The following is a 14,884-nucleotide window of genomic DNA, read 5'->3' on the forward strand; positions in this document are numbered from 1 at the left end:
CCGTCGATGTTTTAAACGATACTAATAACCTTTTTTAAATTAGGGAAGATTTTTCTAATTGAAGTGATGAGAAGTGAGAAAGATTCTCTGAGGGACTCATCAGAGACATTAACTAAATATTTAGCTACCGTTTAGTTTATTTAGTTAAGTTAAATATTTAGTTTGAACTACATAGAAGCTGTTAATTTTTGACAGTGTAACTTTACACTGTCGACCTTTGACCCATGGTGAGAACCAGGATTTTTGCATCAGACCCAACAGAGAATGATCGGTTTCCATCTTGAACCTTCATACCAACATCTGAAACTGACGGTGACACATTCTGGTCTTCTAGATTCTCACAGGTTGTTAGCTGGTGACCTTTTGACCCCGTCGTCCATCTTGCTGGATCATCAGCCAGCAGTTCCCCGTTGGGTGAAGTTGCTCCATTTTGATCAACTCTTTATCCACTGCAGGTTTTCCTCAGCAGAAGGAGAAAGTTTCCTCTTCCACTCAGAGGGAACCAGGATGTTTCCAAACATTGATCTTCCTCTCATCATCATCATCATCATCATCATCATCACCTCACAGTGGATGCTGCTGGTTGGTTGTGATGAGGTCTTCTTTTCTCCAGCTGATTGGTTGTTGATCAGCAGGACGGGTGGCTCTTGTCACCTGAGGAAACCCGGACCTGCTGGCCTGCAGGCGTTCTCTGAGCGTGTCAGAATGCGGTCCATCAATCAGAACCGATTTTACTGGCTGTCAGAGTTTGGCACTTCACATGTGAACAAATGTTTTATAGGAAGGAGAGCTGCCTGCAGACAGTCAGGCCTGGATTCTCTGCTGCTGCTGCAGTTTTTATCTTGTGATCTTGTGAGTCCTGAAGGATTTTGTTAAAATAAAAATCCACAGATTTGGACTCTGTGTTACTGTGGAAACATTATAACCTTCCTGCAGAAACAGGAACTTTCCATTCATCCATCCATGCTTCTTAAACGTAAAATCTGGAGGTTTGAATCAGGATTATATGGCATTTTAATGTAATAAATGTTTCTTATATTTTAAAGTGAAGTTCCTGCTGTGCTTGACTGTCTTTCTAATTTAATTTCCACTTGGTATTTTGAATATATTCACTGCTAACGGCTTCCAGCCCCCCTCTCTGCTCTTTCACCTCCGTTTTCCCATCAGCTCCTCTAAATCCAGCAGCTGACCTTTTCCACGCCGCTCTCACGTGCGAGCAGCTGTCAGAGCGAACTGAGCGGCTGTCAAACCGATCACCTCCCCCAGCAACGGCCAGCATATTTCTGCTGCACAAATGTTTCAGAGCATTATGCAAGAAGGCCTGAGGACGCCCTGCAGGATGCTGCAGAATCAGAACAGTCATCTCTACATCAGCTGGATTATTTTTATTGGTTGAGCCTCATTAAACTGATTGGTTCTCTGTTCCTCTGGGATTTAGTTTCCATGACGGCTCTGCCTCGTTCGGCTTCCTGTGACATTCTGTCCAGGACTTGTATGTCATCGGCGTGTTGTGTGACTTTCAGCGCCGTGCAGTCGGGCCTGCAGAATCAGAACCACAACGCAGCTGCTGCTTTGTTTCATCTGACACTTAAAAACCTGCAGCTACAACCAGATTCACACCACATAAAGATTTATAGGTTATTATCATAAAATGTTTTTCCTTCCTTGGAGCCAGAGAAATAAAAACAACACAACAAATTACATTTTCACAGGAACAAATAAAAGATTGACTGAAACTGATTGAGGAAATGACTTGGGCATCACTCCTGTTCTGTTGTCTCCATATGTCATAAATGACTTAAAATGTCGTTTCTATACCTGATGATCTCAGTCTCTGACATGTCAGACGAGTTTCCTGGTGTTTACAGAGACGTTTAGTTATTCAAACATTTCATCCTCAGAACAGAAGAAACTCCCTGCAGCTTTCCTCCCAGAACAACGCGAGGCGTTTGGATCCGTTTATCTCACAGTAGGGGAACACAGTGTTGGACGCTGCTGTCCTGTGTCCAGGCTGGCCTAGTCAAAGCACAAGCTTACATAACTGCAGGTAGCTAACCCAGCAGCAGAGGCAGAAGGAGGACAGTGTTCCTCTTTCTGTGGTGATCAGCTTCTGCAGAAAACACACAAACTGAACAAAGCAGCAGCACTGAGAATAGAAAAGGAAAATCAGCTCATGTGGGACTCAGCGAAGGGACATGTATGTAGGACAGAGAACGAGCTAAACATAGCAGGACAGTGAAGGCTGGGGTGAAACATGCCTAAATTACACAACCAGGGCAAAACAGAGAATCTGGAACCGGGATGACAAACTGCAGTTCAATGTCTGGAGACGAATCTGGGAGATTTTAGGTTCAGTGTCCTCAGATTTCATCATCAAGCGAGTTTGCTCTGATTATGTCTTTCTGTCCTTGCTGCAAAAAATAACATCATCATCCAGCGTGCCAGATTCAAAAATATGGGGAAGCGTTTCCCTGGAGACTGAAAACTGAACTGTTGTTGGATGTTTTCACCTGATGTGCAGGAGACTCGGTTTGATTGATGACTTGTTCCACCTCCAGCTGCTGTGGTTCTTTCTCTCTGCTTTGAGTCAAACCAACCTGTTCCCCTCCTGGCCTGTGGGGGCGCTGCACCAAGAACCTCTGAAGGAAACGACACAAAAACTTCTGAAGAAGAAACTCAGCGCAACTTCCTTCTTTACCAAATGGAAACAGATTTTAGCAGTTGGAGGATTTTTATTTTGTTTTTCGTGTATTTACCCAGAATGCCCTGCGCTGTAGTCCACTTCTTGTGGTCTCTGGAGCAGTCTCTGGTCCGCTTGGCGTTCACATATGCATTCAAACATCAGAGTTCACTTCAACTGAAACTTAGGCAGGCGACATAGATTTCCCCTTTTTGGTCCTCATCAGAATTCAATTAGCTTTCACTCACAAAACCAACCGGATTTTCTACACAAACGGACTGGAGTTGGATCGAAGCGGACTGGAGTTGGATCAAAGCGGACTGGAGTTGGATCGAAGCGGACTGGAGTTGGATTAAAGTGGACTGGAGTTGGATCGAAGCAGACTGGAGTTGGATCAAAGCGGACTGGAGTTGGATCGAAGCGGACTGGACTGGGCTGGTGTGAATGATGCTCCTCCTTGTTATATAATAAAAGTTTAAATTTGATTGGATGAAAAGTTTAACTCAGACTGTGTTAAAGCCACACCCTGGATTCTAACCCTGTTAAATATTCAGGAACTTTTGTGTTTAAACTCCTTTCATCCCTCGGTTCTGTACATTTTTTTACATCTATTGCAGGTATTTCTGCTCTTCCTCTGTAGGACGTACCGTTTTCTGTTAAATCAGCTCAGATGCAGAGAGACACACCCAGATTCACTGCCATTAGATATCAGGTGTAAATTTTTATTTCCAATCTGGACCAAAGGATTTCACAAACCCTCAGATCAACAGGAAGCCTGCAGACACATAAACTACCCAGGAATCCCTGGATCCTTTGTTCACCTCAGGGACGTTTTTCAGCTCAATCATCCAGTGTGAGTGTAAAAGCTGCAGAGCAGTGAACGCACCTCAGCGGTTTCAGGTGAACGTGTTGAACTGCAGCTGCAGGAACTTCATGTTGAAATGATCACAGCAGGAACTTCATTCTGTCCTGGAGAATGTTCCCTGGAACGAATCGTTTCTGTGTCTAAAGGGAAACAAGAAGGACTTTGTTTACTTCAAAAGATATGAAAATAGAATAAATAATACGTGGCTGTTTGGGGTGATTTTTAAATTGTGTTAATTTGATGAGTCTTTTCTGTCTCCGTCTCTTCAGAAAGGCTCTCTGTCGGCCCGACTCACGTGGATCGGTTCCAGTCTGTTAGCCACCAAACAAAGAGTCATTTATGTTTCCTCCCAGAAACAAACAGAAGCAACAAGAAGCTCAGGCATGCGTATGAATCAGAGGCTCTGCAGTCTGGGAGCTTTTCATGTTTTACTCCATCAGAGGTTCTGCTTCTGAAGCAAAAACACTGGAGGCTAAAGAAACGTCTGAAATATTCAAAAATACAATACACAACTAACAGTAAGGTATTAATCAATGCAGCATTGTTTAGCGTTGCTGTTTAACGTCAAAAAATAAGATACAAGAATTTGAAACTGAAATAAAGTGTAAAAAAGCTAAAGATGAAAATAACAATAAATTACTAATTAAAATAACCTCAACCAATTAAACACTTTAAAAAAGTAAACTAATAAACAACAGAAATTACAATGAAAGAAGGAAAAATAAATATATACATAAATTATCCATTAATAAAAGCTGAATAAAAAATATCACAACCACACCTCAAACAAACAATACCTGATATATGAGTAACAAAAAATATGATAAAAACATATAGAAGATAAAGATAATACATAAATACTAACATAAAATAGTATTAGATAAAAAATGGAACATTTTATAATAACTGAATAAATAAAAATGTATGTTTAATTTGATCTTTAAGTTTGAGGCTTTCACTGCAGCCTCTGATTCTGCAGCTCCAGTTTCATTTTAGTTGCTGCTGCTGCTTTTATCCATGTTGACATCTGAAATGTGACCCCAGGGTCGGCTGACCCCCGGGGTCGGCCTGGGTTCAGGTGACCGTCAGACATTCAGCTCATCAGCAGTTCCTGCTCAGAGCCACAGAAACCTGCTAACAAGCCGATAATCGGTGGCAGAGTCATGATGGAATCCCAGTAGAACTGAAACCAGTCAGTCAGAAAACCATCAAACTAATTGCTTCCATGACCAGTTTGTTGTTTTACTGAAACAAACAAGTTTCCCTTTAAAGGTTTTCATCTTTTAGTTGTTCCTGTATATTTCTGATGATCAGACTGCAGGTCATCAGTCTGCATGGCTTCTGCGTTTGGATGTTACGTAATCTCCTGGAATCAATTCAGTGTCATTTTTAATCCACGTCTCTTCCATCTGTTACGATTCATATCGTTTTGTAACTCATGACGGATTTAACCAGAGGCAGAGAACAAAAGCTCTGAGCGATTGTTCAGCTCCAGTTTAAACAGGTCAGTGGTAAAAATAAACTGTGAGTCTGAAGCGAAGCAGCTGGAATCCACGGCTGGATGGACCAAGGTCGGCCTGAGGTCAGAGCTGTGAATACGTAGCGGCCCGCCGTAAGCCGCTCTGCTGGCAGCCGTCCAGGCTCTCCAGCTGATCACGCTGCCACGGCGTGGACCGGGCGTGACGGATCAGGCCGCATCACATTACAGAATCCTCGCTGCAGCCGCAGGAAGACGGGAATGACGGGAACAGCAGCGCTGCATGGCGAGGTGTGAGGGCAAGGACCGCTCCAAGAACCGCTCCAAGAACCGCTCCGTGGTGTCGCCAAAATATGTAGAGGCAGCAGCTGGTGTTGATTACCGTTTATTACAGCGGAGAATGATCACCTCATGGTTTATATCTATTAGGTAACATGAAACAGCAGAAGAGACGCAGGGAGGAGGTGAAAGTTGTTGTGGAGGTTCATTAGTTGATGAGGAGACTGACTGAGAGCCAGAGATGATCACGGCTCTGGTAAAAACACAAAGTAAATGATGGTGTCTCTACTGACACGTCTCTGTTATCAGAACAGGCAGAGAAAAAAAGATTACACCTTCAACATCTACCTTTTAAACAGATGTAATAGCTGTTAGCTTTAACTAGGGACAGGACCAAGGATGCCTTGGCAGCAGCCATGTTTGTCTGTTTTAATCCAACTCCAGTTCGTTTGTCTAGAAATCCGGTTTGTTTGGGGAGATGTGAACCAAAACACAAACTCCGGTCCACTTACAAACCTCCACTTCTGAACTCTGGTTCAGTTTGAATGCATGTGAAAACCAAGTGGACTAAAGACTGCTCCACAGACAGGAAGTGGACTATAACACAGGGCATTATGGGTAAATAAAATTAAAACAAATACAAGTTTCTAGAGCTAGCAGGAGAAATGGCTCATGATGTTTTATCGAAGACAAAAGAGAAATCCTACAGCCACTAAAATCTGACGCCACTCCATGTTTATTTAGATTTTGTGAAGAAGGAAGTTGTGTTCGGTGTCAGGAGGGGAACGGGTCGCTCAGAGGGTTCGGTTGGTTTGACTCACAGCTCTGTGAAAGAGAGCAGCAGCAGCTGGAGATGGAACAAATGTTCAACTGTGGTCCTAAATCAAACATCAGGTGGAAAAACAGCCTAAAGCTCCTTCAAGAAGCTGAATGGGGAGAAATGTCGGGCAATTTCTACCAGAACATCAGGAACCATCAAAACCACAACAGAAAGATGGAGGTTGATGAAAGAATGCATCAGGAACAAACCTGCAGAGCTGCTGACTCATCTGCTTCCAATCAAACTCATGCAGGTTAATCCAGTGTTTCCTAACCCTGGTCCTCAAGGCACACTGGCCTGCATGTTTTAAATCTCCACCTGCTTCAACACACCCCATTCAGACGACTGGGAGTCAGCAAAGCCCCGTTAATCAGCCATCAATTGAAGTCATGTGAATCAGGGCAGTGCACCTTTAAGACAGGGGCTGAAACATACTGGATTCAAGGATCAGAAAGATGATTATTGGATGCCTGAAGGTCCACAGTGGGTCTGACCTGGACCTACCTGGATTTTATCTCAGGTTTCCACTGAAGAAGGTCCTGGAGCAAATACTTTCCTCACCTGCAAAGGTAGGTCAACTCCACATTATGGTCAGCAGGTTGCTGGATCTCAGTCCAGCTGGAAATCTTTTGTGGAAACTAGAAAAAATGACATGTTTGAACTGGTTTACAGACAATAAAGATGTTTCAATAAAGAGTTGAAGCCATCATAAAAACCAGAGGAGTTGCAACAAGGTCCTGACTGGTTTGGGTTTGTGATTCCATCAAGTCAACAAACATCACTGAACATTTCTCTTTAAAAGGTCACAGAAATCCCTCCTGGATGAGATTTAAGGCGCTGGCTGCATTATGACCCCTGCTCCTCTGAAATGGTTCACATGTAGATAAAACCACAACACAAACTTCTAGAAATGCTTCAGATTTAGGTTATCCTCTGCTGCTGATACCTTATCTCTTTTTCAGTCATCCTCTCCCATTTTATCACAGAATTTCGTCATCGTTCATCAAATCTACTCTTCTTCCTCACCCTTGAGCTGTAATGATGTAGATAAGTTGGTAAATGATTTTCAGTCTAAAGTCTCAGATATTATTGATTCCATTACCTCATTAAAGTGAAGGCTGTGTCTGATAAAAAGAAATCTCCATGGAGGAATACACAAACAATTCAACTCTGCTGTAGGGCAGAACGAAAATGGAGTGAAACTCAACTCCACGTTCATTGTGACATCTATAAAGAAAGTCTACGTAACTATCATTTAACACTAAAACATGCAAGAGAGGCTTTCTTTGCAGATGTCATAAACAAAAACATTAACAATGCTCCAGCTTTATTTGCAACAGTTGACAGAATCACAAACCCTCCTGTGACGTTACCGCCTGGATTCCAATGTATTGCCGCCTGCAACCAGTTTTCCAGCTTCTTTTCAGAGAAAATTCATAAAATCAGAGGATTAATCTGAACATCCACTATAAAGTCAGAACCAATGCTGAACCCAAACAAAACAAATACAGGAAAAATGACCCAATTTCAACTACTTAATTATAAAACCCTAGAAAAAATAATAAGTCAGTGAAGCTCCAGTTCCTGCTGTCTAGATGTTCTAGATCTATAATTCTAGAACATTTCTTTACCAAAGTCCTGGCTGTCGTTGCTGCTGATCTGATCCAAATAGTAACTCATGGCTCTCGTCAGGCGTTTTCCCCCAGGCTTTAAAAACATCAGTAATCGAACCACTGATAAAATCACTACTGCAGAATTACAGGCCGACCTCTGACCTCTGACCTCCTGTTCATCAGCAAAGTCATTGAAAAAACTGTTTAGACAGTTAAATAAATTTTTAACGATAACCAACCGCTTTGACTACTTCCAGTCTGGTTTCCATGGTTACCACAGAACTGAGACTGGCCTAGTCAAAGTGTTAATGAAATCCATATAAGTAAAGACTGTAGAAGAACAACAGTGCTGGTTCTGGTTCTGGTTCTGGTTCTGTTGGACCTCACTGTCGATCATGTCATTTTACGGAATCGACTGGAGAGTTGGGTCGGACTCTCCGGTCCAGTGCTTAACTGGTTTGAATCTTACATAAAGAACTGGGATTTCTCTGTTTCAATTGGAAACTTCTCATCAAAGAGGTCAAAGGTCACAAAAAGAAGAAGAAGAAGAATGAGCCAGAGACCCAATGATCAGCTGAGTTTTGTTTTCTTGTTGGTTCTTCTCTCTTTATCTTTTCCTGACCCCCAGGCTGTCTGACATCCCATCCTCGGTTTCTGCTCTTGAACTTCGACCTTTCTATGTTTTTTTGTGGTTATGTTGTTTTCATCAATTACAGTCACAAGAATCTCAGATGTAATTTAGTTGAATTGTACTTTATCTTGTAAATCTCCATATTTCTGATTCTGAACTCCATTGAACCTGTTGACTCCTGTGAAATTCTGCAGATCAAACCAAAACACTTCTCAAAAACCTTCTGACTTAAATATTTATATGACAACAATTCTCTTTTACAGTACATTACAAGTAAAATATAGGACATTTATTCAAACTGAGCACCAACAGTGACTCTGTTGGTCCTAAAAAAAGATGTCTTCATTTTTTCTCTTGCTGTTCAGGTTGAAACAGCAAAACCTACAAAGGACCCAAATTTTCAGTTTCTTTCTGGAGCTTTATGAAGTCAGTCAGCATAAAGTTTATGCAACAGAGTGTGAATGATTTAGTTTCCATATGGAGACAAGTCAGACTCCAACTAGAATCTGCTCTTTTTGTGATTTTGCCTCTGACCTTTGAAGCGACTCTGGAGGATGGATTCCCAAACTGACGTAACTAAAACCCAAACAGCAACACTCGTGTCTTTGGCAACACTGTTTACAGGGATGCATGCTGAGCAGCTCCAACAGTGTTTATCATCAAAAAGGCCTGCAGCTCCTATCGACCTGACGGAGGCGCTGTGGAGAAACCCTCTGACTGCGCCGCGCTGCCGCATCGATGGCCGCCGATAGCAGAGCGAGGATCATTGATCCCGACTGATGCGTTCGCTCTTATCACCTAAACCTGAGGACCTGAAAGTGTCAGCCTGGTTGGGTGATCCCAGCCAGGACCTTTGACCCCCAGCAGACTGCTGTGTGTGACTGTCGGCATGTTGCTGGTTCCTAGCAGCTGGCTAGCACCTGCTGCTGTTCAGTCTGACCTTGGAGTTCATGCTGGTGGTGTTGGGATGTTTCCTGGAGCAGGCTGGATGAGATGGAGGCATTAAATCAGACTGAACCTTTCCTGTTTTGGTAGAGCTGCACCAGTCGGGTTTATGCTGAGTCTAAGGACGTTTTCTCACCTGACAGTCATGTAGACTCGGTTTGATTGGGACCAAAATGCCAACATTTGTTACCTTTTCAGTTGGTTTGATTCACATTTCCCCAAACAAACCAGACTTTCTAGGAAAACAAATTAGAGTTTGATTAAAGCGGACTGAACAGGGCTGATGTGAATACGACCTAATTTCCAGATTTCAGAAAATGAAACTAGCTGTTGCTCATTTAAGCTAGCTGTTGCTCAGCAAAGCTAACTGCTGCTGCTGCCCAGCATGTGAACAGTGATAACTGAGAGTTTCTCCTCTCTGGAGACTCCGGCTTACTTTCTGCTTCCAGCGTTCCCAAACTGCTTCTGTGAGCTTATTGGCTCTGAAAACAGCTGCTGACGATGGTGCATGGAAGCGAGGACATTTATTAAACACAAGACGCCATGACACATTCTTTTTTACCGCATTATGTAACTGTGTGGTCTGTAAGAGCTGCTGTTTGAGCTGCAGGCCGGCTGAACTCTGATAGAAAGCTCAGACTGAATCCTGAGATGGTGGAGAATCGTTTCTGTCATGAAGGAGATTCTGTGGTTTCAGTTCCTCCAGAAGGAAACAACAGAATAAGTTCTGCTCTGGTTCCTGTAAAGGCAGCATTGGACCGGCTCAGTTCTGACAGTCTTTCCAGCTGCAGACCTGGAAATCTCTCCGTTTCCATATTTGGTGAAATGGACCACAGGACAAGCCTCTCATAGCTTCGTCTCTGGATCCTGCCTCACACTTCCACAGAACTTTAACGGTTTCATACCAGAGAGGTTTTATAGCCTGGTCCCGGAAGACATCGGGCCCATGGTGTGTATAATCACTCCAGAACACCAGAACTCTCCTGCAGGCTGCTGCAGCCAGAGAACAGAAACAACCGGGTCTTTGTTCCCATTTTCTCTTCACAGTTAGCTAAACCTGGAAACGCATGAAGCTCTCCTTCATTTTGCGTTTTATTGGAGATTTTTGGCCCTGTTACATCCATGAAGAGTAGTAAAACCTAACAGCAACTTTTTTGCTGATAAACAATCTAAATAGGTTATCTAAGGTTCTGCCTGACATTTCTGTGTACATTTTTTAAATTCTGCAATATTTTACCTGAAACTGTCTCAGTGCTGCCCTCTTTAGGTTGAACTGTGGCTACTGCAGTTGAATTTTTCTATTGGTTCCAATGGTTTAGCTTTACATCACACAGCCGCCCAGCGTTGGCGTATAAAACCGTCTCACGCAGACAAACGCAGTGGTTCAGAAACGGCTGGTTTCACATGTTACCATAAAAATCTCCAATAACACAGAAAAATAAAACAAACCTCGCTAGATTTGTTGCTAGTCACATTTTTTAATAAAAGTCTCTACAGGATTTGAAAAGACACTAAATATAGCAAGATAGATGCTAATTTGGGAACAGTGCTCCCTCCTCCTGACCACAGCCCACTTTACCCTCCACTCATCCTCACACTTGGCCACGCCCATCTGTGTCTCTTAGCTCCGCCCACCTGGGTGGAGTTATGCTTTTAAAAGGGGCGTAGTTCCACCTTAATGACTGAATCCACCCATCTGGACAGAGAGTGATGGGGTGTTATCTGTTTCCATAGTAACTGATGGGACCAGTTGGTGTGTCCAGTCTGGATCTTCTTCTTAACGTCTGTAATTCTGTCCATCATGGTGAACATGGACTGGTGGATCAGATCCAGGCTGAAGGTGATCTTTCATTTCTTCTGTTTCTTCATTACTGATCTCTGGGGTTCAGGTCTGGTTTTCTGACCAAAGGTCCAAAATTTAAGAGTTCTGGTCTTCAACATCTACAACAATGGAGGATTCAGTCTTCCTCTGTCCCTTTGTGGTTCTTCCTGCACAGTTGTGGTCTGTCCTTGGTGGTCTGTCCTTGGTGGTCTTCTTGGACAGAAGTGGATTCTTTGTCCCAAAGTCATCAGTATGTTCATCCTCATATTGATGGAGAGTTTCTGCTGCTTCATGCTGTACTGACATGAGGTTAGCTGGTAGAAGTGGGATTAAAGTGTAGTGGGTGAAGGCTCCAAGGTCACCCAGGAGGTCATAATCTCAGTCTGAAGGGATTATCTTCTCAGACGATGTGGAAGCTTTAGATGATCCGTCAGGTGATGGGAATGGGTGGAGACTTGGAATCCTCTGTCATCATTAACTTTTCCTCCTGACTGCAGCGTCTGCAGCTCTGGGACGGCTTACAGCAGCGACGGACGCTTCACTCTGATGAAAGTGTTGCTTCTGAAGGGCTGCAGCCAGAGTCTGACTGGTATGGAAAGAACTGAGGAGTTGTTACTGAGAGGAAGTTAATGAACTTCCATCCATCCATCCATCCATTTTCTAACACCCTTGTCCCTAGTGGGGTCGGGAGGTGCTGGTGCCTCTCCAGCTAACGTTTCGGGTGAGAGGCGGGGTCACCCTGGTCGCCAGACTGTCGCAGGGCAACAGGGAGACAGACAGGACAAACAACCAACCACACCTAGAGAGAATTTAGAAAGACCGTTTAACCTAACAGTCATGTTTTTGGACTGTGGGAGGAAGCCGGAGAACCCGGAGAGAACCCACCATGCACAGGGAGAACATGCAAACTCCTTGCAGAAAGACACCGGGCCGGGAATCGAACCCAGGACCTTCTTGCTGCAATGCAACAGTGCTACCAACTGCACCACTGTGCAGCCCCAAGTTAATGAACTTTTAGTTTTTAATTAAAATTATTCATATCCATAAACTGAATGGAGGTCTCTTTGATTAACAGCTTACCTTCTGTTACACCCATCAGGCGTTTAGATGACCAAACTGAACAGATCAGACTGGTTCCATCCTAATAAACCATCACCCCTCAGTGGGGTACCACAGGGTGCAGATTTAGCCCCTTCTTTTGCCTTAAATTTGCTTCCTTTGACCCCATATTGAGGAATCCTGGTGCTTATCCTCTGTTACGCTGATGACAGTCAGATTTATGTCACACTTACACAAAGAAATGTAAACTGTTCTGTTTCTGTCATAATATGACAGAAATATTGTTTCTTTGGACTCCCAGCTGCCCTGTGACGATCATATTTAAACACAGATTGTATTAAATCTTAGCTGTAAACATGACTGAGCGGCTTTGCTGTAGGTGTTAGTGCGGCATTGTGTCCGTTGCCATGGGGACAGCGGGTCCTGTGGTTCTGGAGCCTCCAGATGTACAGTTTCACACGTGAACATGTGCAGGACGGCAGGTTGTCAGTTCAGACTCTCTGGGTCAAACTGCTCTGATAAAACTGGAACAGAATCAGTCTGAACTCGTTCAGCACCAAACGAGTTCTGTGGTTTCCTCCTGTCGGGTCGCTGCTGATGGCAGAGGAGCAGAAAACCGTCTGTCCATCAGAGAGGAGAACAAGGACAGCATGGAAATTAACCATCTAAATGTAAAGATAAAAACATCCTAAACATGAGAGAATCGTAATAAATTCATGTCGTCTGTTGTCTAGTTTTACAGAGTGAATTTCCTGAAACATCAATGTGTTAAAATCAGCAGCAGCTGATGGAAAGTCCAATAAGTTAACACCCCGACCCACTGGGTCGATGCCTGACGCCCAGCGGCCGACACCGCACGGCCCCCACTTATCCCATCATGTTCCCATCAGGGAGCTGCTTTATCTGATGACCTTTGACCCCTCCACTTGCCAATACAAGCCTCACTCAGAAAGTCCATCCCAACAGCTAAATATACACATCATAATGTGTAAATACATCAGAATATGAATACATTTATCATATTTCTGTTTCCTTTGCATTAAAACCTCATTATAGAATAGAATAGAATAGAATAGAATAGAATAGAATAGAATAGAATAGAATAGAATAGAATAGAATAGAATAGAAGTACTTTATTCATCCCAGCAGGGAAATTACTTCGCAGTTACAGCATAGAGACAAGACACAATAACAACTTATTTAACTTTATACGTTTATTTTGAACAATAATTCAAGAAATATGATACAGATTGTGATTAACTGTGTTTAAGGGCTGGGCTACAGCTCATTACATAAAATAAAATCAACAAAAATAAACTTTTAGAAACCCAGATCCATTGCTTGCATTAAATGAATGTCGTTACAAAACATCAGCAGCTAAAGATATTCCTGCTCCAAGATGAAAACCAGGAAAAGATATTTAAACAATGAGCTTTATATCAAGTCCTGAAGTTACATGTAGAGAAGTGGATGTTGAGCGACCCAGATCCAGGCTGGACTCTGATCCAGAACCGTCTCAGAGATCCAGGCTGGACTCTGATCCAGAACCGTCTCAGAGATCCAGGCTGGACTCTGATCCAGAACCGTCTCAGAGATCCAGGCTAACTGAATTAACTCCTAAATGAAACTCGGCTCTGTGGAAACTTGTGAGGCTTCTTTATAACTGGAAGAGTCGGCTGATTGTATCAGATTTGTGGCCAGTAAAACCATTAAAAATTAGATGAATCTTGATTTCATTTCCCGGAATTCGCCTTGACAACAGTTCTGTAGAAGCATGACTCAGCAGTTTCTCAGTGTCATGTTTTCATGTTTCCACACAGCATCATAATGACACATGTAAAGAGTCTTCATTATTATTATTATCATCCCTGCAAGAATCGACTTGTTCACTCAGCATCAAACCAGATCAGGACTGGAGGGTTTTCATCTGTAAACCAGTTCAGACAATTTCTACTGGTTTGCTGCTCTGAACCCAGTAACCACACCAGTTCAAGGCCAGCCAGCCTCCCAGAGCTCAGCGTGTCAGTCACCAACCTGAACCACATCCTGAAGGGTTTTATCTGCAGAAGTGACAGGAAGTCTATTTGTGGAGCAGGAATCTCCAGACGCTCCAGTAACGAGCTGATACTGGAAACGCTCTGGAACTGGGAGGCTTTATCTCCTACATGGCTTAAAGAAACATTTCCTTTTACTTCAGATGTCATTTTCTCACCTTTGTGCATAAATATACTTTCTTCTCATGTCTAAGGTAAAAATATTTGTTGTCAGAAATGTTTCATGTTAAATACTCATCAGTGTTTAAATTGTGAGAAAATCCAGATTCAGGTTTATGGATTAAAATCTTCATCCAAATTAATCCATAAACTGATTATTATTGTCCAGTAAAGCAGATTGAATGTCAGGACGATGAATCCCTCAGCAGGCCTCTGATAAATGTGTCCCCTCACTCTGGGATGAAGGTTGGGCCCCTGGCCTGACAGCTGCTGCAGGTGGATTCCTGAATGTCCCCCTCCTCACACCTACTTACCAACTCGGCTCCAAAGACTTAAGAGCTGCTTGACGGCTTCCCCCCCCCCGGGGCGCGGTGCCTGGTCCTAAAACAAATCGCACCCGGCGGTAAAAAGGCTCCGGCCAACAGAAAGTCTGAGTTTTACCTGCTGGTCTTCTCCACAGACTCTTTAACTTGATGTGAC

The sequence above is a fragment of the Xiphophorus maculatus genome, chromosome 22 (assembly GCF_002775205.1).
Source record: "Xiphophorus maculatus strain JP 163 A chromosome 22, X_maculatus-5.0-male, whole genome shotgun sequence".
Taxonomy (NCBI): Eukaryota; Metazoa; Chordata; class Actinopteri; order Cyprinodontiformes; family Poeciliidae; genus Xiphophorus; species Xiphophorus maculatus.